The 7,249-nt window shown below is 40.3% G+C and overlaps 1 long non-coding RNA gene across 1 annotated transcript in view; it reads left to right on the top strand.

The window, feature by feature from the left end:
• The first annotated feature begins 226 nt into the window (after positions 1 to 226).
• LOC116071320 overlaps positions 227 to 7,249 on the top strand; it is a 91,883-nt gene continuing 84,860 nt past the window's right edge. Inside the window, exon 1 of the long non-coding RNA XR_004110820.1 lies at positions 227 to 256. This is a non-coding gene — a long non-coding RNA (uncharacterized LOC116071320). The remainder of the gene's footprint in view (positions 257 to 7,249) is intronic.

Below are 7,249 nucleotides of genomic sequence, written 5' to 3'. Positions count from 1 at the left end.
CATTACAGATGGTTGTAAGCCACCATGTGGTTCCTGGGAATTGAACTCAGGAACTCTGGAAGAGCAGTTGGTCGGTGCTCTTTACCACTGAGCCATCTCTCCAGCCCGACTTACGTAGTCTTTATTGCTAGACTATGTTAGAAACTCTAAAATGAGAATACAATTATTTCAGTTATAACAGTGTCTTCTATTATTCTGCCTTTCAGATGCAGCCAAATCACACCTGCACAGGCCTGACTCTGAGCAGAGTGCCATTGTGAGTGAATTTTTTAGATAGGAAATTTTAATCCATTCCTGGTTAAAAGGAAATTCTATTTTCTTGCCAACACAATCATACGTGCTAGTCTGAGTATGAGCCAAACCAATACCTTCCCATGTTTCAAGATTTGTGACAGGTAGCCTCAACTATGGGAAAATACATCTTCTAAAATGTACTAAATGCATGCAGTTTCCCAAATTAGAACTTTCTAAAGGGATCTATTGAAAATTATGCAAGACTATAGGAAAAATCTAGCTTTTGCTGAGTACAGGAATAAAGCTATAGTTACTTGTGGAGCATGTCAGTTACAGGAGGGATGCCAAGATGGCTTTTTGAAAGGCTAAGACTCCCAGTTTCATGATGACTGGTGTTTAAGGTCTTTGGTGTTACTATTTTTATGGTATGATCTTTCCAGTCTCCACAATTCAGAGTTGGAAAACAGAAACCATTCTTATTTGAAGAATGTATTTGGAACTAATTTTGAAAGCGTGTGGTGTGTGTGTGTGTGTGTGTGTGTGTGTGGTAGAATTGAATACCATGAAAATATGACAGGGTTCAAGTTCTTTGATTGCTCAGGCACACATGATAAATAATTTCTTTTATTTACTCAAAATTGAGGGTGGTTGGAAAAGGAACTTAGAATTATTAGTTTTTCTGCTAGTGGGGGATAAAAAGCACTAAAACCTATTTCTAAAGGTAACATGGTCTCCAGTCAATTACATTATCAGAGTGCCAATTTCCTCACCAGGGCTGGAAATCCCTTCTTCAGAGAGTCCCCTCCTGCTCTCTTTCAGTAATGGAGATGCCTCACTACTTGTGTTACAAGTGTTGGTACAAGTGCTGTTCCCTCCTGCTTTGGAAGTTGTGACTCAGTTCTAGATTTTTGGCATCATGTCTTATATTCTACTGAAGAGACTGTGGCTCTTCTTTTCCAGAGCTCTCTCCTCTCTACATAGTCAGAGCTCTCTTCTCTCTGTGTGGTTAGAGCAGCATTCTTATCCAAGTTCTCTTCCCAGCCCCTAACTCTGGTCCCCTGACATCAAGTGCTTTGAATGAGAATGACCCCCACAGGCTCATATATTTGAATATTTGGTTCCTGGTTGGTAGGTTGTTTAGGAAGGATTAGGAGGTGTGGCCTTGTTAAAGGAGGTGTGTCCCAGGGTTGGGCTTTGAGGTTTCAAAAGCCTGTGGCAGGCCTAGTTAGCTCTCTTTCTGTAGAATGCTTGTGGATGACATGAAAGCTTTCAGTTGCTGCTCTATGGACATGCTTGCCAGCCTGCCTGAGGGGGAGCTTCTTGCCATGATGATCATAGGCTAATTTTCTGAAACTCTAAGCAATCCTTCAATTAGATACCCTTTTTTAAATAAGCTTCCTTGGTTATGGTGTGTCTTCATAGCAATAGGCCAGTATCTAAGAGAGGAGTTAGAGTAGCTTGACTCTACTTTCCAGTTGGCTCCTTGAGAGGCCATAAGCTTTTAGGAACATTCTGGGCTGATGTGTATTAGCTGCACTGGGACAGAAATGTCAACATAGTTTTGTCAATCCAAGGCTTGAATAGACTATTCCAAGAACCAATGCCTGAAATTATTAATGACACTTTGCCATACTTGCCGACAGGAACCTAGAATAATTGTTCTCTGAGAGCTCTATGCAGCAGCCTATGGAAACAGATGCAGATCGCAGCTGGGCATTACTGGCCTAAGTACTTCAGAGGAAGGAAAAACAGCTTACCTGGGAATAAATCACATGAAAAAGCTCACAGCTGAAACGTATTTTTTCTTCACTATAGAAATAATAGCACAGAGCTTGTTCTTGTTGTACCTAGCAACTAGGAAAGGAGCTGATGTCACTGTGGAAGAATTAGGAAGTGAAGATTGATCTGATGAAAAGAAAATGACGGCCACATTTGTGCCAACGTCCCTCTTACTATAGAAGTGTTTAGTCCAGAATGCCAATCAAATTCAAAAGTTTGAACAATAACAGCGTGAGTCATTTAAGGTACTATTTAATGGAAACACGACTTTGAAATGGAATTTTAAGTCTCGAATAACAACCTACAAATGGGTATTTACATAGTGACCCACAAAACAATATCTGCTAAGTTTCCATTGCAACAGTGTTTAGAATAGATGAGGAAAGAAATGAAAGCTGCTGTCAGACGCTCAAAACCATCCCTGGGTTTGTGAAGCCTAATAAAGGTCAGGCTGCTTATCTTAGGCATAGATAGGATTGGTTTTTGAGTTACTAAGGGCAGGCAGCCTTGTGACTGGCCTATGAGGATGCTATAGGGAGTGAATTGCAGATAGGATAAGCTAGCATTTCAGGTCTGTCTTGAATCTTGAAGGCTTGGCTCAAGCCCACTGATGCATCATCAGGCAATAGTCAGCTTTGAATATTCTAACAGAAGGTAGTTGCATTCTGACAGGTCGGTGAGGATGGAGCCCAGGTGAGAGGACGTGAGGGCAAGATGACTGAGCAGGTGGATAGGGATTCTGGATTAAGAAATGGGGCTTAGGGCTGGAGAGATGGCTCAGCCGTTAAAGGCTAGGCTCACAACCAAAAATATAAGAAATGGGGCTTCTGTGAAGGTTCTGTGCCCCAGTGTAGGGGAATGCCAGGGCCAGAAAGTGGGAGAGGGCGGGGTGGCAGGCATGGGGAAGTGGGAGGCAACAGGGGTTTGTTTTTGTTGTTTTTGTTTGTTTCTTTGTTTTTTGGAGGGGAAACTGGGAATGGAGAAATTTACATGTAAATAAAGAAAATATCTAAAATAAAAAAAAAAAGAAATGGGGCTTAGGTGAGAGGGCAGGGTTCAAAACAGGGAGAGACTGTAGGGTCAAAATGGAATAACTACCTCTGTTGTATTTTATAAAAAGAGAGAAGGAATATGTTTGGTGGTTGTGCAGTCAGGTGTGGGGGAAGAGGGTGCCTCAGAGAGGGAGCATGCTGAAGCATCTCTTCCCCCTGAGGAACAAGCCACACATACAGTATAGAATAGAGTTTATTCAGGGCATGGGGAGGGGAGTTGAGGGAGTAGAGACAGAGAAAGGCAGAGAGAGTAGAGGAGTAGAAATGGGCTATAGGCACGTGGAAAGAGGTGGGGAGGGAGAGCCGGAAGGCAAGCTAGAGAGGAGGGGAGGGGGTGAGTCAGGCACACCTGGCTGTTGGCAGGTAACTGTGGGGCAGAGCCTAGACGGAATGCTAACAACCTCAGTAGAACTTTGATCCTAGAATGAATATGGGTTAAAAAGTGACACGTGAGAGACCATTTGGGAACCTGGTGACCTTCGGAGCAAATCACTGACATGAGGTCAGATAAGAACATATGTGGACTTATTGTGCTACTAGTCAGCTTTCCACGAATATAACCAAACACCTGAGGAAATTAACTTATAAAGACTTTTATTTCAGTTCCCTGTTTTGGAAGTTTCAGTCCAGGATCGGTTTTTCTCATTGCTTTGGGGCTTGTGGTGAAAAAGCATATTATGATGTAGAACACCACCTCTCTAAGAAGAAAAGAAAGGAAATGCAACAGGGGGTCCCCTGGTCCCCCCAGATTTCCCTCAAAGACACTTGAAGCTGTCTGTGATGGGGATTCAGAGGGTTGGGAAGGGACCCAGTTAATTCTGACTAGGACATCACTCAGGACTTCCAGCTGCTAGCACCATCTCATGTTATGGGGGAAGAACAGAAAGGTTGAGTAAATCATTCATTATGTCAAGCTTCATTCATTCTGCCACATTCTGATGTAATCCTGCTTGCTTGCCACTGTCCGCTGGATGACCTAAGACCTTAGGAAGCGAAACCTGGCCAAGCTCTAGATATGCCAAGTGTCTCCAACATCTTGCTCCACCTTGACAGCCTCATCTCTCCCAAAGGCCTCCTGATGATATATTAACATGCCCAGGTAACCCCCAGGGCTGGCTGGCATGGAAGCTCACATTACATCTGTCCTCTGCATTACTTCATTTTTTCTATCTGAACAACAGGGATTCTAGTCCTGTAGCATACAGCATGTGCCATGGCTTCCTCATACCTTTCTGTGAGTGGCTGACAACACAAAGAACTGCATGCACCATCCGAGTCACACTGCTTGTGTGTCCTTAGTAGAATTGTCTTCCAGATACCTCGTGCACTGTGGTGTGGCTTCCATTTATCACACCATACTCACCTTGCATCTGTCATATACCCAGTGCACTGGTGATTTCTCAAGATGAAACTATATTTATATTATATTTATATTAGGAAAGTGGTTTTAAAAAGTTAGAATTTGAAAAGTGTTGCTCAGTTTTATGCACACATGGGGAAGCCAAAAGATCGTGACCCTACTTCCATGTGGTAACCTCCATTAAGAAATTAAATAACCTACAGACCACTGTGCTAAGTGCCCTGGCCATCTTAGGTGAGGGGAATTTGTGAAGGATGTAACATTTATTCTCTCAGAGTACAAAAGCTATTTAGTGAAACAAGCATGCAAGCCTGGAAATACGAGAGCCATGATTAGATTTCAGTTCTGCCACTCTGAGGTGGAGCAAGCCACTTAACCTTTCTCGACCTCTGAAAATTGACTGTGACTCCAAGTACGTTAAAGTTGCTGGGAGGATGAAATCAAAAGCAAAGGAACAGTAGCATGATGAGGAGCCTGCAACAGGATGGGAACTTCCCCCATGTTCCCTGGATTCAGGGACGCACACAGATGCACGAAAGTAAAGGAGCCCGACTGGCACACCAGATAGTGCGTGATCAAGTGCTCAGTTGTGTGGAACACCACGGAGGCAGTCACAGAGGCTTATTCATGAGTTGGCTTGATGACAAATTAGCTGTCATACTGAGGTAATGAATTTCACATGGACTCAGTCACAGAGTGCAGACATCGGGGCCGAATCCATAATTAGAGTTTTTCATAAGACAAAAAGTATTTACATATTTTTTCCGACTTTAAAAGGGATGTAGATGAACTGTGGAAAAATGCGAGGAAACTAATATTTTTTAAAATCACATTGAGTATATGAGTAGTTTTTAGAGGTAACCATTATTAATATTTAAAATTTATTCACATTTTATGTTTATCGTGCTTTCTTTTAAAAAAAGATTTCTTTCTTTCTGTCTTTGTAGGTGTACGTGCCTGCATGAGTTTGTGTGTATCATGTGTGTTCCGGCCAGGGGAGGCCAGAAGAGGGTGTCAGATCCCCTAGAACTAGAGTTGCCATGGGAACCAGGTCCTCTGTGGGAGAGGCCAACATTCTTAACACTGGTCCATTTCTCCAGGCCCTGTCATGCTTTTAAGAATTATCTAGCTTGATGTTGCGTTGTGTGGCAAGAGATTTCTCATTTTTTTTAACTTCTTAGAAAACCATTTTTTAAAATGGATGAATAACGTATTTTTATTCTCTTATCTTCTTAGATATGGTTTGTTTTTGTTTTTGTTTTTTCCATCTGAGAAAAAAGAAACTTTTCAAGTTTTACAGTATTTGGCATGATTGTTTCAGGAGAGAATTCTGGAGTAGGAATTGGGTCAGCAGGTTAAAGTACATGGCATTTTAAGGCTTCATATGTGAAATGCCCAATTATTTTCCAGAGAAATTGTACCAGCAAATGTCTTGTTAGTACAGTTTCTAAACAGGACAATGTCACACCTCTACCCAGAACTGTAACTTACTTTTCCCTTGGTGACATGGTAAAGGAAAGGTGTTTAAAGATGCATATGACTTTTGGTTTAGAATAGGTTCAAAAGGAGTTAGTGGATAGTTAGGCAATGGGAAACATGGCTTTGTGCTTCTTGCATCTATCATGTATGAGATACTGGGGCCTTGACCCATCCTGTCTCTCCTCTCCTAGCTGTGGGTAAGTGAAGAGCTTTGCTTTTCCATGGGCCTACCATGATGGTCTTGCTTGTTGCAGGTCCCAAAGCAATGGGGCCAAGTGGCCATGGATCACTGAAACCAGGAACTGAACTAGCCCTTTCTGCTAAGAAAGTTGTTTGTCTTGAGCATTAATCATAATGACAATATTCTGCATGTATGTGTGAAGATTTTTTATGCCGAGTTGTTAGGCATAGTGTTCTGCATACGTCTACTGGATCTTATGGGTCCAATATAATCTATTGTATTATTGCATTTCTTTTTATCTTAGTATAGATGCCTCTATAATGATTTTGTATACTATATACATGAAATATTCTTTTTCATCTTTTTACTGTCAATCTATTTGGGTCTTTGGATCTCAAGGGAGTCCCTGGTTGATAAAATTCAGTTGGAGATAGTTCTAAGGATTCTATTAATCTTTGTTCTTTTTGCTGTGTTGTAAATAGAACTCAAGGACTAACACATCCCAGGCTAGGTAGACTCTAATACTAAACTACTCTGACAGCCATAGGCTCTGTTTGGATAAGAGAATTAATCTAATATTTCAGGTAATTATAGTTTGGAAGGAACTAATTTTGTCATTGTTACTCATTTTCTATATGGTTTATAAAGTCTTATCCCTTACTTCTTACAGTATCATCTTTAGACTTACACATATACATACATGCATACACATGTACACATGTATAGTTAGTGGAATGGTTAAATTGCTTTCTTTTCTTTTTCTTTTTTTAACTTTTATTGCATTATGATGAGAAAAGTTACATGGTTTCAATTTGTCTGAATTTGTTAACATTTAAAAACATATTTTAAGTAAATAGAATTAAATCACATTCTTGTTTCACTTTTATACCCCAATTCCTCCTCCTCTTCAATACCTACAATATCTTTTTTTTGTCATATTGCTTAAAATTTATAAAATATTATAACAATAAAAATGAGTATTATAAAAGTTGTTTGATATAAAACAACAATCAATTTAACAGTGTTATGTAGATCCTGTCTACAGCAATACTGAAAATACATGTTTTTCTCAGTATAAATTTCAAATAAATCTAAGCATATTAACTGTATATTTCAAAATAATACATCACTACTAGTATTTTCCTAAATGAACATAAATATATA

The sequence above is a fragment of the Mastomys coucha genome, unplaced genomic scaffold, assembly GCF_008632895.1.
Source record: "Mastomys coucha isolate ucsf_1 unplaced genomic scaffold, UCSF_Mcou_1 pScaffold22, whole genome shotgun sequence".
Classification (NCBI taxonomy): domain Eukaryota; kingdom Metazoa; phylum Chordata; class Mammalia; order Rodentia; family Muridae; genus Mastomys; species Mastomys coucha.
Note: the sequence above shows the minus strand (reverse complement) of the source record. Positions and strands in the feature narration are given on the sequence as shown.